Here is a 19,988-nt window from a genome sequence, read left to right as displayed (position 1 = left end):
TTCAGGTCTCATTCTTTGACTCTTGTACTCCACAAATGCTATAATAATTGCAGTAATTGAATACACTTAGCTTCATGCTTCCATGACTTTGCACAAGCTGTTCCCTTTGCCTGGAGTTTGTTCTTTCTGTCAGCCTCATCATTTTGTCTATATTATTTTACATGTGGCTTAAAGGCTACTTTCCTGGAAAAAATTAGTTCCTTTTTTGTGTCCAAGTGGTGCCTTATACTTTAAAGTAGTAATTAAGTTGCATTGTATGGTTTATTTACTTTTCTTCCCCTTTAACAAGTATGAACTCTTGCCAGTAGAAAATGTGTCTGAGTAAACTTTGTCTTTCTTGAGCCTTAGCACAATGCTAAGTGTACAGTATGTGCTCAGTTTTTGTTGTAATACATATTGAAGGAATAAATGCTTAAAATGCTTTTTGATGTTAGTGAGATTCCAGTATCTGTTCTACATGTAAACAAAGTATGATAGAAAAAGTGAACAGGGTTTATTTGTTCCGTTTGACTGTTTTACCTAATCTCTCATCCAGAGTGTTCTGGAGGTGAAATTGTAAGGTAGACACAGTTTATCTGCAATATCATTCTATTTCTTTATCTGTCATTATTCTATATTTTGCACCATGGATGTCACAGGGTTGTCCTCCAGCTGCCCAAGATATGTCACTGTTGCCATCCCTCTATTTTTATGTGTTTAGCATTCAAGTTATATCAAGTTATATCTAGCATTCAAGTTAATCACAGGAGAGCCTGTGATTTATAGGTAAAATGCTGAGATTGGGCCAGTATGGGAAACTTTAGAATTGAACCTGTTGCTTTTTGCCACCACTCTTTATAACTCTCCTTTCCATTAAAAATAGACCTACAGTATTTGCCAGTAGATCAGTATTCAATCAAAACACCTCTCTGGAGTAATTATCTTAATTACTTAAGAAAAAAAGATTATGAGTAATGAAAACATATGATAAATCTTAAAATATATGATATATGTAAAGACTGTGTAGTCTAGTTTTCATATTTTTATAATGAAGAAAGTAAAACCAAGACAGGTCAAATGATTTGTCCTGCGTCATACAACTAGTTATCACAGAGTTAGTCTTAAAATCTAAGCATCCTGGGACTCCTGGATGGCTCAGTAGTTTAGTGCCTGCCTTCGGCCCAGGGTGTGACCCTGGGGTTCCAGGATCTAGTCCCGCATCAGGCTGTCCATGGGGAGCCTGCTTCTCCCTCTGCCTATGTCTCTGCCTCTCATGAATAAATAAATAAAATCTTAAAAAAATATCTAAGCAGTAGAGACGGTAATAATGTAGCCCTCCCTGGCTGGGAGTAAATCTTGGAGTGAGGGAGGGGTAAACAAATTATTAAAATGATATAAATGGTAGTTCATCAACTCAAACCACAGGTATAATACTTAGGCTTTTGTTCAAAATCTCTTTATTAAAATTTTAGAACTAACTTGCTCAGCTTATTTCCAATCCCAGAAGAATAAAGCAATAGAAGTTGATGATGTGGTTCTGAAGAGGTATATAAACAACAAGGGGAAGGGACACCTGACAGGCTGGTAAGAGAGAGGGGGAAAAAATGACTGCACACATTATATACTATATATTTTATATGCCATATATATTAAGTAAAAGAACCAAAATCATTATAGACTAAGTCCATTTAATGAAGGGGAAAAATTATGTTTTACACCTCAGTACACTGTGAGAATGTTGTAACATATTATGCTACTTGATAGTAAAAGTGTCCAACCATAAAATGACCATTAAGAAATGATTATAGGCCACAACCAGGGCAGAATGTTGGTGGGTGAATACCCCTTGTGCTACTGAAAACTGATGTTTTCATTATGGTGGAATAAGAAGTGTTTTTGTTTTGTTTTGTTTTGTTTTGTTTTTCTTTACCATTTTTCCCTCTCCAGCCTGCAAAGAACACCAGTTTTGACGATCACGTATGGACAGTAGTGCCCTTATGGAAGCCTAGGAATCCAGCAGATAAGTTCCAACACATTATTGGAGCAAAAAGAATGAAAATAAAATAAATCCAAGATTAGACACAGGAATGATTTCACTTTACCTGTGTTGCTCTTCCCACAAGGCATAACTCAGTGTCAAGAAAGACCTTTGTGGCCCAGGATTTATCCTATGGGGGAAAGTGAGCATCCATGAGAGAATGTTCAGCTTCCCCAGTATGTGGAGTATCACCAAAGAGACCTATTTCTTTTCTGCCCTATCCGAAATATCAAGTAGTGAATTGCATGACTGGGAAACAGCATTTAGGGCTCAAGGTGGAATGTGTAGAATGGCTGCAGATCCTACTAATAGCTTTGCAGACTGTATCAGGAAGCCGATCCATGAGCTGCTGGAGATGCCTCCCCTGTGGATCTCTACAACTGATCCAACACTCCATGTACCTTACCTTGCTCCTCCCTCTTCCATAGTGGCGGCTCCTGGGTATACTCCTGAAGCAGTGAGGATGAACCTTTGCAGATAGTTAGCGAGCACTTGCAGAAAGCCAGCCTGACTGCAGAATTGGGAGAAACTACTCAAACTTGAGCATTCAGTATTGCCCTAAGGAAAGCAAAGGGAGGTTATCAGCATTTGACCTGACTTGCAGGATCCACAGAAGGTATACAATCTTACGAATTCCCCCAGAACAGGGAATAAGAACTATGCAGCAGGAATATCCAGAGAAAAGATCTGAGAAGGCCCCAGAATCTTCAACAGGGTTGAAGGAAGGTTTTTCTCTCCTGAAACCAGTTAGTAAAGACTGGAGAAGATGACTGTTTCTCCAAATGCAAAGATAGCAATGCAGAACTTGAGGAACCTAAAAAAAAATCAAAGAAAAATGACACTACTAAGGAAGACAGTTTTCCAGTAGCTGACATCCTCTCCACTCTCATGGATATTTTCAATTTTCCTGATTAAAGAATTCAAAATAGTTATTTTAAGGAATCTTGGAGAACTGCAAACAACCAAATGACAAAACACTGAAAGGACAATGAAATCAGGAAAACAATACATAAACAAAATGAGAAGTTTAACAGAGATAGTAATTATAAAAAAGAATTAAAAGAATTTTGAAGCTGAGGAATACAATGAGTGAAATGAAAAATGCAATAGAAGGCATTGGTATCAAACTGGATCAAGCAGAAGAAAAAATCTGTAAAGTAGATTACAGATTATTTCAAATTATCTGGTTTAGAGAACAATAACAGGAGTGAAAATGAGTGAAGAAAGCCTACTTGAACCATAGAATACCATTAAAAGGAGCAATTGACAAATTTCCGAAATCCCAGAAGGAAAAGAGAGGGAGAAAGGGGGCACGAAACTTATTTAAAAAAAATAATGGAGCTGAGAATTTATCAAATATTGGGGAAGAATTAGACATCTAAATTCATGAAACTCAATCTCCCCAAGATTTCCACACAAAGTGATCTGTTCCAAGACACATACTAAAATGATCTAAAATCAAAGACAGAAAGCAAGATGGGTGCCTGGGTGGCTCAGTTGGTTAAGCATCTGACTCTTGAGTTTGGCTTAGGTCATAATCTCAGTTGGTGAGATTGAGCCCTGTGTCAGGCTTTACATTGAGTATGGAGCCTGCTTAAGATACCCTCTCTCTCCATTCCCCACTGCACCCTGCTCACATGTGCTCCCCGCCAGAAAAAAGAAAAAGAGAAAAAGGCAGCAAGAGAAAAAAAGTCTGACATACAAGGTAACCCCCATTAAGCTATTAGTGGAATTCTCAGCAGAAACCTTGCAGGCCAGGAGAGAGTGGGATGGTATATTTAAAGTGCTGAAAGAAAAAAACAAACAAACAAAAAACCCAACTGCTAACCCAAGATTTTATCTAGCAAAGTTGTTCTTCAGAAATATTTTCCCAAACAGAATTTAAAGGAATTCATCACCAGTATACTTGCTTTATAAGAAATATTGAAAGTAGTTCTTCAAACTGAAATGAAAGGATGCTAATTAGTAAGAGGAAAACATATGAGAATATAAAACTCACTGGTGAAGCTAAGTATTTACCCATATTCAGAATGCTCTAATACTAAAATGTAGTGGTAAATTAATTTATTCACTCTAGTATAAGATTAAAGAACAAAAAAATTCAAAACTATAGTCATAATTTGTTGATGGACATATATATTACAAAAAGAGGTAAATTGTGATATTAGAAACCTAAAATGTGTGTATGGGGGTGGGGAAGTAAAAGTGTAGTTTTTGTCTATGATCAAAGTTACCACTTTAAAATACACTGTTCTATTTATAAGATATTTTGTAAGCCTTGTGGTAACCATAAGCAAAAATTTACAGTAGGTACATAAAAGATAGAGAAGGGAATCAAAGAATAGCATTAACAAAAATAATTCATAAAGGAAAACAGCGGAGGAAAGAAACAAGGGAACTACTAAATAGTCAAACACAGTTAGATGAGTAGTCTAACTCATTAGTAAGTCCTTACCTATCAGTAATTCTTTTAAATGTAAATGGATTAAATTCTCCAATCAAAAGACTTAGTTGGATGAATAGATTAAAACAAAACAAGGGCAGTCCTGGTGGTTTAGCAGTTTAGCAGTGCCTTCAGCCCGGGGCATGATCCTGGAGACCTGGGATCGAATCCCAGGTCAGGCCCCCTGCATGGAGCCTGCTTCTCCCTCTGCCTGTATCTCTGCCTCTCTCTCTCTTTCTGTGTCTCTTGTGAATAAATAAATAAAATCTTAAAAAACAAAAACAAAAACAAAACAAGAGCTAACTATATGCTGCCTATGAGAAACTCACTTCAGCTTTAACAAGACACATAGGCTCAAACTGGAGAGTTGGAAAATGTATTTTATATATTCTATATAAATGGAAACCAAAAGAGAGCAGAGGCAGCTATACTTATATCAGACAAAATAGACTTTAAGTAAAAAACTATAACAAGAAATAAAGAAGGTTATTATATAATGATAAGTGAATTTATCAAGAGGATATAAAAATATATATATAAAATATAAATATATTTATATATAAATATATATTTATATATAATTAAATATAATATATTTATATATTATATTTAATATAATATTTATAAATAAATATATATAGCAAATATATATATATATCAAATAGTAACAAATCTGTAAGGAGAAATAGAAAACAATACAATATTAGTGGAGAACTTTAATACCCTACTTTCAATAAAAGATAGATAATCCATACTGAAAATCAGTAAGGAACCATTGGGTTTAAACAATACTTTAGATCAGATGGACCTAACAGACCATGTAGAACATTCCATCCAAAAACAGCAAAATAGTCTCCTCAAGAGAACATGGAATACTTTTGGGATAGATTGCATGATAGGTCACAAAACAAGTCTTAGTAAATTTAAGGTTAAAATTGTACCAAATATCTCTTTTGGTGCAAAACACAACACAAGTGTTGGTGAGGATGAAAAGGAAGAAGAGGGAACCCTTGTAAGCTGTTGTTGAGGATGTAAATTGGTACAGTCATTATGGAAGACAGTGTGGGGGTTCCTTAATAAATTAAAACCAGAACTACCATACGATCTAGAAATCCCAATACTGATTAACTGAAGGATGGGAGGTTAGGATCTCAAAGAGTTATCTATACCCCCATGTTCACTGTAACATATTCACATTAAGAAAGACTTGGAAACCACTTAAGAATCCCTCCACAGATGAATCCCTACAGAAAATGTGTGTGTGTGTATTAATTAATTAATTAATTATTAATTATGGAGTATTATCCAGCCAGTGGAAGAAAATCCTGCCATTTGTGATAATGTAAATAGACTGAGGGCATTATGCTAAGTGAAATAAGTTAGGGAAAGAAATACTCTTTGATCCTTCTTATATGTGGAATCTAAAAGTGTTGGACTTACAGAAACAGAATAGTGGTTGTTGCCTTGTCTGGTTGTGTGGCAAATGGGGAGATGTTAGCCAAAGAGTACAAACTTCCAGTTATAAGGTGAATAAGTTGTAGGGATCTTATATAAGTACTTCATTGTGACTATAGGTAATAGTATGGTATTATATTCTTGAATGTGGCTAAGAGAGCTGATCTTAAATGTTCTCACCACACACACAAAAATGGTAATTACTTGAGGTTATAGAGTTATTAACTAAAATTAATGTAGTAATCTTTTTGCAATATACAATATGTATATCAAATTATCACATTGCACATCTTAAGCTTACATAATGTTATATGTTAATTATATCTCTATAAAGCTGAAAGAAAGAGAAGTGGCTGTAATATTCAGAATTTTCTGTGGAAAGATTGACAAATAGAAGCATTAAGATTGTTTAAATGATTAAGTAAGAAATATCTTATAAAATGCTATAAAATATAGAAATTGTTACAGTAAACTGTTTTAAATTTGTATCAAATGGAAATAAAGGTAATTAAAATAATTTAAAAATTACTTTAAGAGGTACTTTATTATCTAGAAAAGTATGTGTGTGGAAAAGCTGCATGTTATAATTGAAATGAATTGAAGACTGATCTATTATATCATTCATGATACTGAGAGGCTATTATTTATTCATTTATATGTATACCTGAGGTATACATATAACTTTATGAAGGTAGTAACTTTAAAAAAATTTTTTTTGTCCAGTGCCGAAGTTAAGGGTCTGGTTTATTGTAGAGATTATAAATGTGTTGGCTGAATACTGAAATAAAGCCTCATGCTTGAAATTATTCTCCCAAGACATTCTGAAAAATATTATGTTCTCAGGTGAGTTAGCAAAAGTTTATTTAATCCACAGTAGAGCTGATTTATAGGGACTAAAGTTTTCTGTTTTCATAATAGGAACAAGAATCATAAAATCCATCTGGGAACCTGAGAAACATATCCTACCTTTATTGTTGCCAAAACCTCTTGAATAATATTCTCTCTAGCCTTTCTCATGTGTTTAACCAGTTTGTTCCACTCTATACCCCTCATCCCCCACCTGTTCTCCCCATGAGAGAGGTTTAAGTTGGTTTATTTCATTTCAGCTCTTTTGATATTAAATTATGTTTATACTATTTAAGTTCTTGTTTTGTAGATACTGTTGATTCTTGAACAACATGAGTTTGAACTGCACTTTACTCATACGTGGACTTATTTTGATAAATACAGTAGAGTACTGTAAATGCATTTTTGCTTCCTTATGTTTTTCTTAATATTTTCTTTTCTGTAGCATACTTTATTGTAAGAAAAAGGTATATATTTTATATTTATATAGCTTTGGCCCAACAGTAGGTTATCAGTAGTTAAGTTTTGGGGGAGTCAAAATAATACATGACTATGCATGTGTGGATGCTTCTAACTCCCACATTGTTCAGGGTTCAACTGTATTTTGTTTAGCCTATAAACTATTCCCCCAAAGTCTCTAATATCCTGATAAATTGGCTTTTTTTTTAAACATCACAAATACGTTTTTATTTGTCACCATTAAATGTCAGAATTTTAAACTGATATTTGGATTGGTGGTTCATATCCATCAGCTTGCTCAACTTTAGCACCCGTCTCATCCCCCGTAGCTTTTCCAGAACTACTACCTTCACCATGAAGCTCCATGAGTTTTCCCAATTCAAACTTGGGCTTCTTCAGCATTTTTACTTTTCGAATGAAGACATCAGGGAGTGGATAAATAGACTGACAAGCTTTTTCTGTATCTTTTCCAATGCTGTCTGGAATCAATTTATTGACCACTTCTTTTAACTCATTTGTCTGCACCTCTCAGGTCATGATTTCCATCACCTTTTTCCAGATTTGGTGGACCTGTTGTTGCTGAGTGTAAGAGGTCTTCCGAATCTGATAATTGCATTTTTTAGTAAAACCAACACAAAATAGACGAAGCAAATAACTATCTGTAGTCTTTACATCAACATGAGCTTCAATCATGGTCTGCCATTTTTTGACCATGGAGCACATTTTGTCATGGGTAAGATCCATGCCATGGAAATTAGGCAGTTTTTGCCTTGCACATCCTCAGTAATTAGCTTGAATTTCCTAAATGCAACTTCATCATTCTGCAGATCAGCAAGGCTAACTTCAAAATGTGACCCTTGAGACCATCAGATGTGATTTTGGTTCCTTGAGTTCTTGTGGCTAGTGTTTTTCCAATATTTCTTATATTGAACATAGCTGGCACTTTCACATCATACCAATCTTTCTTAGAAAATGGATCGACCACTTTTTTCTTGGCTCCCTTTTTGCCACCTTTCATAAGGCACTTGTTCTTGCCAACTACCATGGAGCTTCTCTAAATTGACTTTTTTTTTTTTTAAAAAGATCTACTTGAGTGATATGGCTGAAATTAAACTGAATTAAAGACTGGTGGTAAAATATTTCACAATTAAAGCATGAAGGTAAAAAGCTTGAAGGACAAAAATTTACTGTTTCATGGGATAGTTTTGCTCTGTCTGGTGATATTGTGTTATTTTGGGTTGCTTGGGCTAGGACTTGTCTTTTGGTTGATATCTAAAAGTTAAGCTCTCTTGTTTTGGTGGAGAGTGGATCGAACTCCACAACTTTCTAGAAAACAAAGCTTTTCCACTCTAAATTGCTAACCCTGTGTTTGTTCCAGCCCTCACCTGGTGGTTAGGCAAAGCTTATTCTTCTATTCAGTGGCTTATTGCCTGGAGTTTGAAAATAAAGTTATAATTGGATAACACTTGAGTTTCGTGTTTTCTTTGTCACTCGAATGACTTGTATTTGATGAGTATGCTTTCTCTAATTCATTTCCAAAGGTATAAAAATAAAAGGAAGAGTGAAGCAAATGTAGATAACAATGTCTTTACGATATCTCATCTGAATTCATGATGAAATCGTACAAAATAAGTTTTTCCCCCCTTTCTTTTGTATTTTGAAATTAGCTCTCAGTACTGGTACAAATAATCCTTATAATGAGTAAACTCCAGAAATAGTTCAATTCTAGGGAGAATTTCTAGCCCACTTGAAGAACATATCTTTGACAACTTCTCCTTTTCTTGTCATATACACTTGGTTGCCAAGTACTGCTACTTTCAAACTGAAGTTTACCCTTGCTTTTGCCTTATCTGGCCTATTTTCACTGTTTTAAGGTCATATGACTGTTTTCTTAAACTATTACCTTCCAAGTGGTCTCTGCATCTGCCTCCATCCTACTTCAGTTTATCCTTAATTACTACTTCTAGATCAGTTTTGCTAAAACAGACCTTAAATCTTATCAGTCTGTTACGTAAAACACTGCCAACGGAAGCAAATTCAATTCAGGCCCTCCATAACCTGGTGACTTCCCTTCATTTTAAGTTTAGCCCTGCTACTCTCTTTCCTATGTGCTGATTAGCCAAGGTGAAGTACTGCACACTTCTTTCTGCCTACCTCTGTCTTTCCGGCTTCTCTGCCTTTAATGTTTCTCCCTCTTTTTACCTGGAATATGTTTGACTTTATCTTCATGTCCAAATTCTAATCTGTCATTTGGCAAATTTATTCTATGCCATCATGGAATAATCTATGTTTTCTGATAAATGTTCTCCCCATATGTTTTCTCAGGATCCTTTGGTATTTATTTCTAACATGTACTGGAATTTATATAGATGTATGCATATATATAAATGTCTTATGTTTCAACAGGTATTAAGTTTCCTTCCCCAAGGTAGGCTCCATATCTAGTTTCTACTTTTAGACAAGTTGCAAGGCCTAGAATGGTGGTTTTGTGTGTGATAGGAGCTCAATATACATGTGTTAAATGATAAAATAAATGAACTTTTGTCTTGTATGTTCCATTGTGGGTTTTGTACCAGTAACACCTTAACTCTCTGTCTGAAAAGGAAAAAAAAAAATGTTACAGTGGCCACAATTTTTACTGAGTGTAAGTTGAAATCCTCTGAAAAAAGTTTAATCATGGAGACAATCAGGATGTACTCTGTTATTTAGAATAAAACCTCTGGCAAACATGCCTGTTTTTCAAGTTCCTAGTCTTTCAAATGTAGGCTATGATTATTCCCTTTAAACATCTCACAGATTTAATAAGTTGAACCATTGTCTTGAAGCAGTTTATAACTTACTCCATGAAGAAACTTGAACTCCTGAAATAATAGGCCAAGAAAGGTGAGAGTATTTCAATTTTACACCTTCTTTTTCTACCCATTCCTGTCATTAGAGTACAGTTTTCAAGGTTTGTGTAAAATAGCAACCTATGAGTAGGACAATGAGATCTTTCTGATATTTTCACTTAAAAAAAAAACACTCATGAAAAAGGCCTCAAAAGCCATGCATCAGCACATTGATTTTATCAAGTTCCATGGTAATTATGAATATTTTTAATAGTATGAATAATGCTATCCATTCTTTTCCTGCTTATTTCTAATTCATTTCGCACAGTTTTCTGTGGTAAAGTGAATTAGATTCATTGTTGCTTGTGAAGATATTATTAAGTGATTCTTAATCCAGGTTTTTATAATGAATCAAATCCAATTAAAAATATGAAAATTATAAATAATTATGACAGTGGAACCATTTTGGATATTATTCAGCTGCTGAGAGTAAAACAAAACTGAAAAAACATTGGAAAAATAATGAAATATGGCTTTGGTCCGAATGCTCAGGAAATTTCTGTGCTGTGTTCAGTTCATTTTGCTGCGTACTCAGATTCTAGAGAATGCTAGCATTAGACAAAGGACTGAAAATATGGTTACTATTTAGAGATGTTCATTGTTTGAGGAGAAACTCAACAGAATCTTGAATATTCTCATGACATGTATGGAATAATTTTATAGAGACTATTTTAAATCAGAAGTGCATTTTATATGTCAATGTCTTAAAATGTGTTTTGCTTTCAAGATATGATATTTAAGGTATTTCTGTGGGAATGTTTTGTTCTAACAGTAATATTTGTTTGAACTTTCCATATGAATACCATATTCATATGGTACCATTCATAACAAATATGAATACCATATTTGTTTGAACTTTCGAAAGTTGATTGATAACCATAATGTTAATTTATTTAACTGAAAAAAATTTTTCTTTTTTTTAGAGAGGGAGAGAGAGCACAAGTAGGGAGGTGGGGTCAGGGCGCAGAGGGAGAGAGAGAATCTTAGGCAGGCTCCATGCCCAGCACAGAGCCAGACACAGGGCTTGGTCTCACCACCCTGAGATCATAACCTGAGCTGAAATCAGGAGGGTGCTTAACGGACAAAGCCACCCAAGTGCTCCTTTTAGCTGAAATTTTGAATGATTCCTTAAATATTTCCATAGAAATACATTTTTCATTTATTTCTGCCTTGTTATATGTATTTTTTAAAATGATTTTATTTATTTACTCATGAGAGACATAGAGAGAGGCAGAGACATAGGCATAGGTAGATGCAGACTCCATGCAGGGAGCCCGATGTGGGACTTGATCCCGGGACTCCAGGATCATGCCTTGAACCGAAAGGTAGATGCTTAACGGCTGAGCCACCTAGATGTTCCTTGTTATATGTATTTTAATGAGAGTCTCCTGATAAAAGTTGCATAAGTAAAATAGCTATTTTGTCTTAATACTGATTATATCTCTTATTTTGTGTGCCTTTTGATGAGTTGAGTACGCACAAATTTATTTTACCAACATCATTCTATAGAAAGATGACTCCTGTCCTCTTTTTGAGGTTATTTTATGCAGTCTTGGTTAATGGAACATAAAGTGGGACCTTATGAGGTGACAGAGAATGTCTGGTTTAACTTGGGGTCATAGGGGAAAGAAAATGGGCTATTTTTTCACAAAGAATTTAAGAATCTTGCAGAGAACTGTTTGCCACTGCAATTATGAAAACCGTAACTGTGCTTAATTTTTATTTTCTATTTTAAATGCTCAGGTGATTTTAATTTTATCTGTAAAATGTTAGAAGTATATTGTGATTAAAATAGCATGTGTCTAAGAAATAGTTTTGGTCCATCTCACTTCTTTTCCCTTTTTCTTTTTCCAAAGATATGTAAACCTAGAAAACCTGCAGAGAGGGCCAGACCTTTCTCTTTCTGTCTTTTCTCACTTTGTTTCATATTTTACCTGGTATCATTCTTAAGATAACTTCATGAGACAACTGTCAATATCGCTTAATGTTAGCTATCCACCTAAAGGGGTAGGAAAAAAGTTTTTCAATATGGGTGTGTGTGGATAGACAAACCACTGCTATGATAGAAAGAGATTATATTTGCTTGATATTAACATTAAGATTTTTCTCTCCCCTTTAAAAAAATTGGCTTCTGAGAATTTTGTGTCTTAAAGGATCCAACTTTTAAAGTGGTATTTTTTTTTAAAGATTTTATTTATTTATTCTTGAGAAATACAGGGTGAGAGGCAGAGACATAGGTAGAGAGAGACGCAGGCTCCCTATGGGGAGCCCAATGGAGGACTTGATCCCAGGACTTTGGGATCATGCCTTCAGCCAAAGGCAGATTGATGCTCAATCACTGAGCCACCCACGTGTCCCTAAAGTGGTATTCTTTAATTAATATTTGGTAAATGTTATACAACTGACCTTGTGTATTTTGCTGGGAAACTGGTATTGTCTATCTTAAAATTGACAGATCCCAATCTTCACCCATTCCTCCAGGATTATTCAATAATTAATTGTGTAACTCAGAACAATCTTAAAAAGTTAGATATCTCCAAGATTCCTTCCCAGCTCTAATATTCTAGAAGTCCTTGATTTTAATCTATATTACTTCTCAAATACAGTGGAAAAGTAGCAACATTCTGATTTTTAGGATAATGTTGATTATTTCTTTATATTATTCTAAGTCAAATGGAAAACCTTGTTTATAAAATAATAACCCCCAAATATCTAGCTTTTATTCTCTGAAGAAAGATAATCTATAATATATTTTTTTACTTGATATGTTTTTACTTTGGGAAACCCTATGGGGAAAATACATTTTCAGACAGCTTGAAACTGACAAATGGGCATTTTGACAGGTATTCCTGGAAGGAGAGCTGTAGACACCAATCATGTCAATTTCCTTATTACAACAACTATTTTTAGTAGAGACTAAGACAGTTCACAGTTTGAAACAAGTATTTAGTGTTGAGGGGGATGGGTGAATATTAAACTTTATTAATATCTTGGAAAAATAGAACTAAATTTAGTTTGCTCTTCATAGGAAGAAACTCACAATATTGGCATAAAGTACTTTTTAGTGGATCAAACCTGACATGTTTTTGTGAATTTTCGTGTGTCCCATTCAGTAGATGTTCCTAGAGGAGGGTTTCATTTGTACCACTCTTCTCTGTCATTTATTGGTTTTGTTCTGTGTACAACCTGTGGCATTAGAACAGGAAGCTTCCCAGAAAATTTTATAGCAGAAAACAAATTTGTGGGGTTTTTTTTTTTCATAAAATACCACTGGTAAGCAGTATTCTCCAGACCTCCGTGGAATTTTTATAAAATTAATTTGGGCAAAAGGTGACCTGAACTCTCTTTGTTCTATTTTTATCTCCTTCTCTTTCCATTTTGTAAACTCGTTAGCATGAATGTCTATTTCAAATAATATTCTTTAAATTTTTTTTTTTAATTTTTTATTTATTTATGATAGTCACAGAGAGAGAGAGAGAGAGAGGCAGAGACACAGGCGGAGGGAGAAGCAGGCTCCATGCACCGGGAGCCTGATGTGGGATTCGATCCCGGGTCTCCAGGATCGCGCCCTGGGCCAAAGGCAGGCGCCAAACCGCTGCGCCACCCAGGGATCCCCAAATAATATTCTTTAGATGCTCCTTAACTATCTATATAAACACACTGTTATTTTTTGAGTGGAATACAAGAAGTCATCATGCCATCTCTTGTTCACTTTACGTTGAACGTTAGCAACTGCCATTGTATGTGTCCACTACTATCATGGCTATCATCACTGTCCCCTTTGTCGAAAACCAGAGATTGCTGTTTGATTGATCTGTAGAATTTGTGAAAAGTATAAATTTGAGAATCTTAAAATGTGACCTGTGTGTGACGGTGTTTGAAGTTAGAGGAAATGTATGAATAGCTACAACTTAAGACAAATTCTTTTTGGTTATAATGATTGAATGATTTTGCCTATTTCAGAGGATCAAGTTTGAGCCTGGATGAAAATCAATTTCATTTAGCTTTTAACTTGGACAGGGGTCTCATAGTATCTTCTTTAAACACTAAAACAAATCACAGAAGAATATTCATTTCTCTGTTAAAACTTTTCTTTAGGTATAGACATGTATCTAAAACAAAAATGTTTTAATATATGAGACTTTTGTAATTCCTTTAACTCCCTGTAGACATTTTGAAAAGCATTTGTTTGTAATACTGATGATCACACTTCTTTTTTTAAAAATTAATTTATTTTCAGAGAGCGAAAGAGCGAGAGTGTGGAGGGCAGGGGGAGAGGGAGGGGGAGAGAGCGATTTCCCAAGACTCCATGGAAAGTCTGATGCTGGGCTCGATCTCATGACCCCGTGGTCAGGACCTGAGCTGAAATGAAGAGTTGGATGTTTAACCAACTGTGCCACTCAGGCACTTATTTCTTTTCTGAAGAAATTTGTATCTCCAGTTTTTGTTTTTGTTGGCTCCTTTTGCTTATTTCTCCCTCTCCCATTCCCAATAATCTCTCGTACTTTTTTCCTAATTTGTCTAGTTGGAGCTTTGCCAAGGCCAGAAAATACAACTTTTATGACTTACAGTGCATCACAGACTTGAGAGAGAATAGATCTTCAAAGGCTGTTCATTTTAGTTTTCATAAAATCAATCCTTGGTCCTGATAGCTTTTGTTTGACATTTGTCCTCTCTCCTACTGATTCTGGAAGGCTTCTTAATTTGCTTTTCCTAGAAATATGTTGATTTGAATAGATTATCTCTTGACCTCTTATCTAGCTACTGCTCACTTTTATGATAAAATACCTTTTATACTCTGGCTTTGTACAAATACTGTGCTATATTTGTAATATATAAAAATGAGTAAGTCATGGTTTGTTTCACAGTAGCAGGGAAATTATTTTGAAGATAAATAATATTATATGCTTTAAGAAAAAATTATGGAAACATAAATTAGTGGAGGAGGTATGGGACAAGTATGTCCTGAGTGTGAAATGTGACTGGAATTTGTGACTCTAAAGTCTAAACTAGAACAGTGGCAATATGGTATGGAAGAGCCACACTAAAATTTTATGCCAGGCTAAAATGGGACAGAGAAAGGAGGTTGCCATGTAGCATATGCCTGTGTAGCTTTGTGAATTTATCTTTTTTTAGTTTTAGCATCTAGTGAAGAGGAACATAATTACCTTTACAAAGCCATTTAGAGTTTAGAATCTTTGAGTATTTTCCATTAAGGAACAGAGGCCCCTTGTTGTAAATCCAGCACAGTCACTGTGGTGCAAGATAGTAGGTTGCCTTGCATGTCAAGTCTGTTCCTGTCTCTTATTCTCATGCCCTAAGGATCCATTGTTGGAAGAGTAAGGCAACTGTCAGGCTATTTCTGTATTCTCTAATAGGCACAGGCTCTCCATTTAGTTTGGAACTGATCCAGATGTGCCATCCTTGAGGATTGTTAAATATTATATTCCACATTTATTGCCTTCTATGTTTTTGTAACCAACTTGGAAAGTTGGGTGTGTGAACCAGTCAGATGTCATTATCTGGTATCAGTAGCATACATTCCTATTATTATTACCCAGCTATGCTTAAGACATTATGATTTCTTCCTAAAAAAAATCTCTGTTTTAAAATATGTCTATATCAGAAACATCTAATTATAATTTTATAATGAAAACACAACCTGAAATTTAAAAGAGCTTGAGATTTTTTTAGTATGTGGAGATTGAATTTGCTGATGCTTATATCTTTATATATTTTTCATTTCAATATAATTCTATTTTTATATATTTAATTGATTCATAGTAAATACTTTAGGCCTTTGGTATCTTATTTATTATGTAAAATCATTTCTGTGTTGAATCAGATCATCATTCTGAAAGTACAGCTGCTAAACTCCTAGATTAAAAGCATGATATTAGTAGGATTTTAAATAGACTTAATGTGACCATTTTGCAACATACACAAACACCTAATCATAAAGTCGTACACCTGAAACTAATATAATATTATATGTCAACTATACCTCAATAAAAATATCTGGAAATAGTAAAAAAAAATTTTTAAACCATGATATAATTTTATTTGGCAAGGAGTAATTCTGCTTCCCAATTGAATTAACAAATGTTCCTTTTTCATTATTTTTTAGTAGTCTCTGCACCCAATATGGGGCTCAGATTTACAACTCTGTGATCAAAGACTTGCATGCTTTACCTACTGAGCCAGCTAAGTTCCCCCCTACAGATGTTCTTTTTTAAACTTAATGAGTTAATCAAAACATAAATATTTTTAAAGAAAACATTTATTTATTTTAGTGAGAGAGAGCATGTGTGCACACATGAGCAAGCGGGGGCAGAGGTAGAGAGAGAGAGAATATCTTAAGCAGACTTCTCACTGAGCATGGAGCCTGACATGAGGCTCGATCCCAGTTCCCTGAGAGCATAACCTGAGTTGAAACCAAGAGTTGGATGCTTTACTGACTGAGCCACCCAGGAACTCCTCAAAACATATTTATTGGGACACTTTTGGTGTATCATAGCACTCTTTTGGTTACTATTGAAATCCATTGAAAATGTAGGAGTAGTTATACAATACCAAGTCATAAAGCATAAAACCATACCTAATTTTGATAATACATAGTTTATGTAAGAAGTATAATAGGTATTAGAGAAGAAAGAAAATTTAATTTCCCCACATCTTTCTATTAAAAATTTTTTAAACGTATGGAAAAGTTGAATGAATAGTAAAGTAAGCACCCATATATGCTTCATCTAAATTTCCCAATTGTCAGCATTTTAGTACATTTTAATTCATTTTTCCTCCCCCAATATATATTTTGTGTCTTTCTGTATATGGAGATATATACACATGTGCTTCTTTTTTCCCCCCTAATCATTTCATTGTAAGTTGTCAACAATAAGGTGCTTTATCAGTGACTATATTACTTCCAAAGAGTAAGGATATTCTCCTGCATAACCACTATCCCACTTTTATAATAAAAAATTTTTAACACTGATTCAGGACTATCTTCAGTTGTATAGTCCGTTTTCTGATTTCTCTAGTTGTACTAAAATTGCCTTTCATAGATTTTCCTTTTTTGTTTGAGCTAGGATTTATCAAGACAGATTCATTATATTTTCTTATCCTGTCTCTTCAGGATAGGCCTCTTCTGATCTATACCTATGCCATCCAATAAGGTAGCTGCTTTGCAGTATGTGACTAAATTTAAATAGATTAAAATTTAATAAAATATAAAAAATTTAGTTTCTTAGTCACACTAGGCCCATTTCGAGTGCTGAGTAGCCATATGTGGCTAGTGGCCACTCTATTCAACAGCAAAAATACAGAATATTTCCAAGATCACAGAAAGTTGTATTGGACAGATCTAGGACATGCCCCACCCCATTTGTCTTTCATGAAATGTACTTCTTGAAGCAATCAGACAGGTTGTCTTGTTGAATATTCCACATTATGAATTTGTCTTGTCTTAGTGATTAGATTCTGGTTGTAGCAGATTATTTCTTTCAGAGGTAGCTGCATTAATATATTTAGCCCATCTCACATTTTCATCCTCCTCCTCCTTCTCCTCCTCCTCTTCCTCCTTCTTCTTCAAGAAAGAGCGAGAGATAGAGAGTGCATGCGCATGGGGTGGGGCACATGGGCAGAGGTAGAGAGAGAATCTTAAGCAGACTCTACACCCAGTGCAGAGCCTGACAGGGGGTTCAGTCTCACGACCCTGAGATCATGACCTGAGCTGAAACCATGATTCAGACAGCTAATCGTGTCTGAATGATTGAGCCACCCAGGTGCTCCTCATGTCCTTTTCTTAAAATGTGACTGACACTTTTTCACCTGAGAGGTGGAGTCTTTGTTCCTTCTTGGGTGGACAAGGATTTGTGAGAGCTGACCATTGCAGTGAGGCAGAAGTCATGCTATACGCCTTAAGACTCATTTACTCACTCTTGGGATGCTTACCTTTGGAACTCAGCACATTGTGAGGAAACCTAGGTCCTATGAAGATGTTACACAGTTACAGTTAAGGTCTCAGCTGACACGCTGATATGTTAGTAATGGGCCTTCAAATAATTTAATTCTTCTAGCTGAGGTCCTAGATGTAAATGAGTAGAAATATGCAGTCTCAGTTGGGGTCTGTATGAATAACTGATGCACAAAAAGAGAGGGAACTAATAAATTATTGTTATTTTTTCAAGTTGCTAAGTTTTTGGGGGAATTTTCCCACAGCAGTAGATAACTTACACAGGCTAAAACAATTTGGGAAGAGTACTACATTAGTGATATTGTGAATTTCCTATTGCATCACATCAGGAGGTATGGGATGTCAGTGGGACTTATTGGTGATGTTTGATCATTTGGTTAAGGTGGTGGTCCATCATATCTCTTCATCATAAATACATTTTTCCTTTTGTAAGTAGTAAGTAACCTGAGAAAAAGTTTAACCTTGCAAATAATAATAAGCATCCACAAATTCCTTGTCAACATTTCACTCTACACTGTTGTTTTGAGGGGATTTAAAAACGGAAACAATCTTAGAAGTTATTTTACTCTTGTCATTTTGCAGCCTAATAAACATTATTAGGTTTCCATTGGAGATACTGCCTTGAAACTAGGGATATAGAAATACAAGATTTGATTTAACTGCCTTGAAGCAAATGGATGAAAACTAACTTGAGTGGAATTCAAAAGGGTTGACTGGGTGGTACACTTGGTGTTCCAAGATGATTCGACTAAGGCAATTTATTTTCCAAAAGAGTAAAATGACATTATGGTAACTGCATACTGTAGTTTAATACTAGGGGTGCCTGTGTGACTCAGTTGGTTAAGCTTCCAACTCTTGAAACTTAATTTTGGCTCAGATTATGATCTCAGGGTGGTGAAATTCAGCCCCTTGTCAGGCTCTGCACTGGGTGTGGAGTCTGTTTAAGATTCTTTCTTTCCTTCTCCCTCTGCCCCTCCTGGTTATGCGCGAGCACTCTCTCTCTAAAATAAATAGATAAATAAATAAATAAATAAATCTTAAAGAGACTGTTGAGTGCTGCTGTCTGAATTATACTTTTATTGGGCACAATTGAAATTAAAAACAGGCTTTTTGGTTTGTGTTTTTTTGAGTGAGCATGTGGTGGTGATGGTGGTGGTGGGGTGGGCAGAGAGAGGAAAGAGAGAGAATCTTAAGCAGCTGCATGCCCAGCATAGAGCCAGACAGGAAGCTCCATCTCATGACCCTGAGCTCATGACCTGAGCCAAGATCAAGAGTTGGGTGCTCAACTGATGGAGCCACCTAGGTGCCCCTAAAAACTTTTTTTAAGTGCGCTTTTGTATTAGATGGTCTGTGAGTCCTGTGTTTTAAGGATTTGTGTGTATCTTTTTCTAAATATAGAAATGTATGTGTTTTAAGATATAAGTCTGTCATGACCAAATTTCATATTGTTAAATATTTAGTAAATAATGTTTATTAAAGACTGTAAGGATACTATATATGATATTTAAAAATACGGGATATAATGGATTCAGGAACCATGGTAGTAGCATCTAATATAGTGCCCCAAATAGTTGTAGAGTAAGTTCTGTACAGATGAACCATGGTTTACAATCCCTTTTACTTGATTATGAATAGAGTACGTATAAATTAACTCTATAGGGATTTGAAAGTTCTGCCAATAAGAACCCATCATTTTCTTATAGTTGTTTGTTTTGTTCTGGGACACAAGGATGATAGAAGCACTTTTTGTTTTGGTTTGATCATGGCAAATTTGCAGATTTCTGTGTTCTGAGTTCTATTTAAAGCTCTTGGTAGGACATATAATTTAATACAAATAAGAAGGAATAAATCCCACATCTTAAGATCCTGTAATCATAACTGGGTTTTTGATAGATAAGTAATGTG

The 19,988-nt window shown here is 35.0% G+C and overlaps 1 protein-coding gene and 1 pseudogene across 3 annotated transcripts in view; one reads left to right on the top strand and one right to left on the bottom strand.

Moving 5' to 3' along the window:
- Positions 1 to 19,988, top strand: part of EPS8 (epidermal growth factor receptor pathway substrate 8) — a 176,082-nt gene that overhangs the window by 18,183 nt on the left and 137,911 nt on the right. The window lies entirely within an intron of this gene.
- On the bottom strand, positions 5,519 to 11,063 carry LOC121479986 (annotated as a pseudogene).

Source organism: Vulpes lagopus, chromosome 21, assembly GCF_018345385.1.
Source record: "Vulpes lagopus strain Blue_001 chromosome 21, ASM1834538v1, whole genome shotgun sequence".
Classification (NCBI taxonomy): domain Eukaryota; kingdom Metazoa; phylum Chordata; class Mammalia; order Carnivora; family Canidae; genus Vulpes; species Vulpes lagopus.
This window is presented reverse-complemented; position numbering and strand designations above follow the sequence as displayed.